Genomic DNA, 8,218 nt, shown 5'->3' with positions numbered 1-8,218 from the left:
ACATCAAGGGCAACAAAAGAGGCTTCAATTGGGGTCTCCGTGGTTACGGGAAAATAAGAGAACATGTGAGTGTTCTCCTGAAGTAAGTAGGAGACCTGGCTTCTCGGGACAGCAAAAATGCTGAGGTCCTGATTGTCTTCTTTCTTTCTTTCTTATCCAGCAAGCGTGGTTTTTAGGAATCGCATGGCTCAGAGGCCAGGCTGAAAAACGGGAGCTATCGAGATGTAATTTTGGGTCAAGGAAAACCTGAGCAAACTGCATATTTCTAACACCTTCAGCTCATTTGTCCCCTGATGAGATGCACTCATGAGTGCTGAGGGAGCTGTCCACTCTTCATCACCAACGTAGGTTGGTGACTGGGAGAAGTGCCTCCAAGAATGGGGGAAGGTGCATATCAGTCCTGTTTAAGAAGACCAAGAAGCAGATGCGAGGGAGCTACTGGACTGTACGTTTCAGTCGTATGGAGCTGCTGGAGCAGTGCACCCTGAAAACTGTTTCCTGGCACACGTAGTTAGAAGGTATCGGATGCTGTAATCTGCATGGATTCACCATGGAGAAGTCATGGTTGGATCAAGCTGATATGTGTCTGCAGTGAAACAGAAAGCCTGGTGGACAGGGAAGAGAACAGGATATATTCTTGCTGGAGTTCAGTAAGGCTTCTGGAACTGTCCTCAATAAGATGGCCATAGTGAGGCTGTTGAAGAATAGTGAACAGTGTTCTGAATGAGGCCTTCTCTGCCTCGTGAAAAAACAGCTCTGTTGGAGAGGCATGTGTCCTCTCGTCAAACAAGTGAAACCTGGTAGATGCCAGAACTGTCAGATGGCTGGGGATGTTTGTGGAATGGATGTGATCAAAAAGGCCATCACCACAAAAGATCTCCCATACTAAGTACTTCCCTGCCCTGCGGGCATGGAGGGAGCTGGGATGCGCTCCAAGAGTACCAAGAGAATACCTTGAGATGCCAAGCTACTGAAGAGACTTTCCTGACACTTGGCAATTCTGAATCTGATTTTGGATGGGCTATGAGCCACCCATTTGGCACCCTGTGTGTGCTGTCTGCCGACCTGAGCACCATGGGGGGATCCTCCGCGCATAGAGTAACTCCATTCCTAGAGGAGACGGAGCAAGGCGCTGACAAGAAAACCAGCACAGCCATCTACTCTAGAGGAGTGGCCAGATTCCATGGGACTTTTGGTGAAAGAACAAGGCTCGGGAAGGAAATGTTGTTCCACAAAAAAGCTTATGGCATGGGTAGACCGATGACCAAGAAACTGCCACGGGAGTGCATGATGGCCAGTGAACATTCGATCGTGTTCCTAGAACAGTGTGCAAAGGCATTTGCAAGCAGCAGAACTGCCCACCTGCCTTTCGAGGGAATGAGCAGCCTGAGGGACAGGCAGGGAGGGAGAAGGACCAAATGGGAATGCAGGCAACAAAGGCTCTGGGTGTCTTGAAAGGGGCTGCACTGGTAGGAGCACATGCCTTCCTTGCTGATAAGGTGGTTACAAATAAGTCATGACATTTCCCCTGAGACACGTACTGTGCCTGTAGCACAGAATGCCTCGGGCACTTGGGATGCATCTGTCACCCCTAGTGACGTGTTTCTGCAAGGAAACTCCTTGTGCCTGTCATCCTGGAACTTGAAAGGTGTCCGCGCAGCCAATTTGTGAAGGTCGGAAAGAAGGAAATGAAATGTCAGGGTTGACAGAAACAAAAACCCAACCTGTGCCATTAGGAGGGAGAATTTACATTTGAGGTGAGTCTTGTGGAAAATTACAGTGTGCGTAAAGAGACGGTGGGCCTGGGGCACTGCTGGAGTGGTATAAAAGTGGGGCCATCTCCTCTCTCAGTCATTCGCTCCTCTTGCCTCCATCTCCCAGGGAACGAGGTGAGTGCAAAGCCCTTTCACAACCTCTTCTTCTTTGGGGATTTCTCTGGACATACAAGTGTCTCCACGTAATGTTGCGTTTTGGGAAAGCAGCCTACTGTGCTATGGGGAATGGGGCAGCACGTGCGAGCTGGAGAGATGCTGGGTCTTGCACGAGCTGTGCTACGGGCTAGGCATGAACTCGGTAGCGATTGGCTGTACCATTGGAGCTTTAGGGAAGAACTGGAAAACAGATTTCCTTACACAGCCTCCATACCCCCAGCCAGCACAGTGCCTCGGCTCTCTCCTGCTGGGATGGCGGGATGCTCCTGTCTCTCTTCTGTGTCCTCCTGACCCTCTGTGCCAACAGGTGCCCCTCCAGACACAAGACATGTCCTGCTACGACCAGTGCCTGCCACGCCTGCCCTGCCAGCCCTGCGGCCCCACCCCTCTGGGCAGCAGCTGCAACGAGCCCTGCGTCAGGCAGTGCCAGGACTCCAACGTCTTCATCCAGCCCTCTCCCGTGGTGGTGACCCTGCCCGGACCCATCCTCAGCTCCTTCCCGCAGAACACCGCCGTGGGATCCTCCACCTCCGCTGCCGTTGGCAGCATCCTCAGCTCTGAGGGCGTGCCCATCTCCTCTGGAGGCTTTGGCCTCTCTGGCATTGGCAGCCGCTTCGGTGGCAGGCGGTGCTTCCCCTGCTAAAGCTGCTGGCAGCGGCCCTGGAGAAAGACCTCCCAGGACCCAGAATTTATTCACAGATCTGCACTGGACCATCAGGATCTTGTTTTCGTAGGCTACAAGCAATGCTAACACTCTTGCAAATGAACAGATCCACCATGGACGCTCCGGAAGCATTGTCCATGTTTGCCTTTCCCCTCTTCCACTCTCTCCTTTGCCTCCTGATGCCTTGTTTGTCACTTACGCCCCGCTGGTCTGTCAACCCCAGGAATCAAGCTCGGGGAGGACAGGATGGCCCTTCTTCCTCTGCCGAAAAGGCAGACGGACAGCAGGTGGGACGTCCACCATGGCCACACAGTGCCGACTCTGTCCCTGCTTATTCCTGAATGTTGGCCACCCCTTGGAGCAATTTTGTTCCCCTCTTTTCTCTCAATAAAATTGTGCCGCATCTCAGTCTGTGCCTCTGCATCATCACTCTACTCTGCAAACACTCCAGGTGACAGCAGGACATCATCAGCTGCTCTGGAGACTTCCGAGATCGTGTGAGGCACGTGGCGACCCTTTCCCCACCAGGACTAAGCTGGAAAACAGTGAGCAGTTGGCTCCCATGGGAGAGAACTGCCACTACCACTTGACAAAAGCGTCCACAAGTCCCACACTTTCCCTGGCCTTCAGGTCAAGCTTTGCTGCCTCTCTGCCACAGAATCATAGAATCACAGAATGGCTTGGGTCACAAGGATCCACACAGATCAGCGCGTTCTGCAGCCCTGCCCCAGGCAGGGCCACCAACCTCCAGATCTGGGACTAGAACAGGTTGCCCATGGGCCCATCCAACCTGGTCTTGAGCACCTCCAGGAATGGAGCATCCTCTGGCAACCTGTTACAGCACCTCATCACTCTCTCGGAAAGAGAGAACTGCCCCCTGACATCCAATGAAAGCCTTCCCTCCTTGAGCTTATAACTACTCCCCCTTTTCCTATCACAGTCTACCCTTGTAAAAAGGTGATTCCCCTCCTGTTCATAATTCCCCTTTTTAAATACTGGAAGACTGCAATGAGGTCTTCTCACTGCCTTTTCCTCTTCAGGCTGAACAAGCCCAGCATCCTCAGCCTGTCTTGGAGTTGCTCCAGTCCTCTAATCATCTCTGGGGCCCTCCTCTGGGTCCTCTCCAACAGCTCCACACCTTTCCTGTATTGGGAGCCCCAGCATTGGACACAGGTCTCCACGTGGGGTCTTACGAGGGCGGAGTAGAGAGGAACAACCATCTCACCATCCATGCTGGCCACCCCTCTTCTGATGGAGTCTAGGATACCATTGGCCTTCCAAGCTGCAAGAGCACACTCATGGTTCATGTTTACATTTTCATCCACCGGGACACCCACGACCTTCTCCACAGGGCTACTCTCAAAGAGTTCTTCTCCCACTCTCTACACGTATTTGGGGTTACCCTGACCCACACGCAAGACCTTGCACTCTGCTGTGTTGAACCTCATTATGTTCACACGGGCAACCTGCTGAGTTTGTCAAAATCCCTCTGCATGGCTTCCCTTCCTTCTATCACGTCAGCTACACCACTCAGCTTTGTGTCATTGGCAAACTTGCTGAGGGTACTCTCGAGCCCATCGTCAAGGTCATCGATGAAGATGTTGAGGAGTGCCAGAACCAACACAGGCCCCTGGGGAACACTGCTCATAATCAGCCTCCCCCTGGATATAGTGCCATTCACCACACCCCTCTGTCTTTGGCCTACCAACCAATTACCTTACCCACTGAATAGTCCACCCCACAAGACCGTATCTCTCCCATTCAGACACAAGGATATGGAGGGGGGACCACGTCAAAGGCCTTGCCCAAACCCACGTAGATGGCATTGGCCACTCTCCCTTTCTTCACCAATGACATCACTCCATCACAGAAGGCCATCAGAATGGTCAGACAAAACCTTCTTCCGGCAAAGCCATGATGGCTATCTGCCATCACCCACTCATCCCTCATGTGCCTTCTTCATGTTCACGTCTTCTAGGAGGATCTGTTCCATGATCTTCCCAGGCACAGCGGTGAGACTCACCGGCCTTTAGTTCCTCGGGTCCTCCTTCCTCCCGTTCTTGTGAGTCAGAGTCTTGGACACTTTCCTCAGCAACCTTCTGTGGGGAATCTGCTTTAGCAAGGGGCTTGGAACGGATGATTTCCAGATGTAGTACCAACCCCTGAAAATCTGTGAATCTCTGACCGATATCATACCACTGCATCTTGCAGAGCATTGCAGGCACAGCATCAAGGTTCTCTCCAATCTCAGATCAAAGCCCGTATGCTGGGGGATGGCAAGCAGTGGGGAGGAGGCTTCAACAGGGCAGCTGACGCCAAAAGATCCAAGGCCAATTCCAGGCCATGGCACATTACACTGAGCAAGAAAGGCTGAGCAAAGAGAAGGAGGACAGGAGAGTCTTCTTGCAAAAACATCTGCCCTCTCCTACCACTCCTAAGGAATTGGATGCCGTGCATCCCCAGACATGCCTGAATATCACTTCCTGGTGGGAAGAAGAACATACCTGTTTTCTCTCTCTTTGCTTACTTCTAAGAGTAAGCCTCTGCTTGCTTCCCCATTTCGCTTGCCTTTAATTATCTTCATCTTATCTCAACCCCTGAGCCTTCTCTTCCCATTCAGGTTTCTCACTCCCCTATTTCTTTCAGGACGGCGAGTGAGAGAGTGGTCCCATCAACCTCTGTTGGCTATCAGTCAGAAACCACCACAATGGACAGAAGACTATGATAGGACAGCACATCAGGGGATGGCCCAAATTGACCCTTGGGATATTGCATGACACATCAAATTGTGCACAGCAATTAAACCGGGGAGAGTAATTCCCAAAGGAGCCACTCCTCAGAAGTGGGCTGTACTGCTAGGATCTGACAAGTGGCCGTCTTCACACCCCTTCCTTTCCCGCTTTAGTTTTTCCTTCGCTTCTTACCCTGTACTTATTTTGACACGTGAGTTCTTCTCATTTCTCCTACTCCTATTCCTATTGTAATCTCTATATCACCGACAGTGAGGAGCGACCGAGACTCTGGCGGGTTCTTTTTTGCATATGTGGGACGTTGCACTGGCTTATGGGGCCATTCGGGAGCTCTCCAACGAAGTGCAGTGTCCAGCAGCAAAGGCTGCAGAGGGACTGGCAGCCAAGGAAAGGGACCTGCAGAATAGTCACAGGACACAGCTGGCCACCATCACACAGGTTCTGTCAAAGCCCTGGTTGGCTGCTGGCTTGATGCCATCCAGACTTCACTCCACGTACAACTTTCGTACTCTCAGAGCTGTCACGGACTTAACTAGATCAATCTATGCCCGTGACAAGGCAGGCAGTAGGCCTTTCAGCCCCTGGGTTCAAGTGAACATTCCTGAGTTATCTTACCAATTGCTCAGATCAGCAGTCAGAACCACTTCCCAGAATGGCTACAGAGAAACATCTCTCCCCAGAGACATCATGGCACAGGCTCCAGAGGAGAACGGATAACAACACGGGCAATGATTAGGATGCAGTCAAATTTATTGAGGCAAAAGAGAGAAACGATGCCACACATTCAGGAAGCACCACAAACACATGACAGCCCGCAATGCATGAATCTAATGGGTGAACTGCCATCCATCCATCCATCCATCCGCCCTTTCCACAGCGGGAGAAGGGCCATCCTGTCCTCCCTACGCTGGTATTGTGGGTCTGACTGTCCAGAGGAGCAGATGGTGATCACTAATGGCACAGGAAGGAAATGAGAGAGAGAAAAGGGGGAAGGAAGGAAGACATGGATCACATTTGCAGTGCAATCGAACTAGCTCCATTGCTTGGTCTCAAGTCCCACAAAGACTTTGTGCATCCTGGGGATCTTCCTCCAGGGCCATCAGCAACAGATTTAGCAGGGGAAGAACCGCCTGCCACCGAAGCGGCTGCCAATGCCAGAGAGGCCAAAGCCTCCAGAGGAGATGGGCACGCCCTCAGAGCTGAGGATGCTGCCAACGGCAGCGGAGGTGGAGGATCCCACGGCGGTGTTCTGCGGGAAGGAGCTGAGGATGGGTCCGGGCAGGGTCACCACCACGGGAGAGGGCTGGATGAAGACGTTGGAGTCCTGGCACTGCCTGACGCAGGGCTCGTTGCAGCTGCTGCCCAGAGGGGTGGGGCCGCAGGGCTGGCAGGGCAGGCGTGGCAGGCACTGGTCGTAGCAGGACATGTCTTGTGTCTGGAGGGGCACCTGTTGGCACAGAGGGTCAGGAGGACACAGAAGAGAGACAGGAGCATCCCGCCATCCCAGCAGGAGAGAGCCGAGGCACTGTGCTGGCTGGGGGTATGGAGGCTGTGTAAGGAAATCTGTTTTCCAGTTCTTCCCTAAAGCTCCAATGGTACAGCCAATCGCTACCGAGTTCATGCCTAGCCCGTAGCACAGCTCGTGCAAGACCCAGCATCTCTCCAGCTCGCACGTGCTGCCCCATTCCCCATAGCACAGTAGGCTGCTTTCCCAAAACGCAACATTACGTGGAGACACTTGTATGTCCAGAGAAATCCCCAAAGAAGAAGAGGTTGTGAAAGGGCTTTGCACTCACCTCGTTCCCTGGGAGATGGAGGCAAGAGGAGCGAATGACTGAGAGAGGAGATGGCCCCACTTTTATACTGCTTGTGTGCCGCCTGAGGCCAGCAGTCACTCTAAGCAAGCAGTAATTTTCCCAGAGACTCACCTCAAATGCAAATAATCCTTCCTAATGGCAGACTTGGTGGTTTTAATTCCCCTGACTCTGCCATTTGATTTCCCCATTCCTGTCATGACTATTTTGCCAAGATAGCTTCTTTCAAGTGCTCCGGCGAGAGACCCGAGGAATGGTTGGCAACTGCCTTAGTAGGAAGAGAGCCATCTCCTCACCGCACTACCATCTGCAGCTTAGCACCTTCTCATCCTTGCAGACATGCTACACGGTTCTCTCAACTCCCCTCCTCTCACTGAAGACTGACAGTCACAGGCAATAGTGCAGCAAGCCCAGAACCTCCAGCCACCAAGATTTCTGCCAGGTAAAAGTGTCAGGTGGCCTACACGGGGGAAAGCAAAGCTGCTGGAAATACTCAAAAACAAAAATATGAAGAAATATGAAGCATGTGGAGGATGGAAGCACGGATGGTAACCTGGGCGGAATAAAGCCATAGTGTCCATGCAGCCAGTGATCAGGTGGGGAATGCCTAAGGGCTGATAGAATACAATCTGGCAAAGGACATCAAGGGCAACAAAAGAGGCTTCAATTGGGGTCTCCGTGGTTACGGGAAAATAAGAGAACATGTGAGTGTTCTCCTGAAGTAAGTAGGAGACCTGGCTTCTCGGGACAGCAAAAATGCTGAGGTCCTGATTGTCTTCTTTCTTTCTTTCTTATCCAGCAAGCGTGGTTTTTAGGAATCGCATGGCTCAGAGGCCAGGCTGAAAAACGGGAGCTATCGAGATGTAATTTTGGGTCAAGGAAAACCTGAGCAAACTGCATATTTCTAACACCTTCAGCTCATTTGTCCCCTGATGAGATGCACTCATGAGTGCTGAGGGAGCTGTCCACTCTTCATCACCAACGTAGGTTGGTGACTGGGAGAAGTGCCTCCAAGAATGGGGGAAGGTGCATATCAGTCCTGTTTAAGAAGACCAAGAA

At 52.1% G+C, this 8,218-nt stretch overlaps 2 pseudogenes across 2 annotated transcripts; one reads left to right on the top strand and one right to left on the bottom strand.

Moving 5' to 3' along the window:
• The first annotated feature begins 1,260 nt into the window (after nt 1-1,260).
• Nucleotides 1,261-2,574, top strand: LOC306955847 (feather keratin 1 pseudogene; annotated as a pseudogene). The gene is made up of 3 exons: nt 1,261-1,311; nt 1,737-1,889; nt 2,239-2,574. The product of its transcript is annotated as a feather keratin 1 pseudogene (transcript).
• Nucleotides 2,575-6,456: 3,882 nt separating this feature from the next.
• On the bottom strand, nt 6,457-6,771 carry LOC306955868 (feather keratin 1 pseudogene; annotated as a pseudogene). Its single transcript has one exon. The product of its transcript is annotated as a feather keratin 1 pseudogene (transcript).
• Nucleotides 6,772-8,218: the final 1,447 nt, after the last annotated feature.

Source organism: Tetrao urogallus (assembly GCF_951394365.1).
Source record: "Tetrao urogallus genome assembly, chromosome: 26".
Taxonomy (NCBI): domain Eukaryota; kingdom Metazoa; phylum Chordata; class Aves; order Galliformes; family Phasianidae; genus Tetrao; species Tetrao urogallus.
Note: the sequence above shows the minus strand (reverse complement) of the source record. Positions and strands in the feature narration are given on the sequence as shown.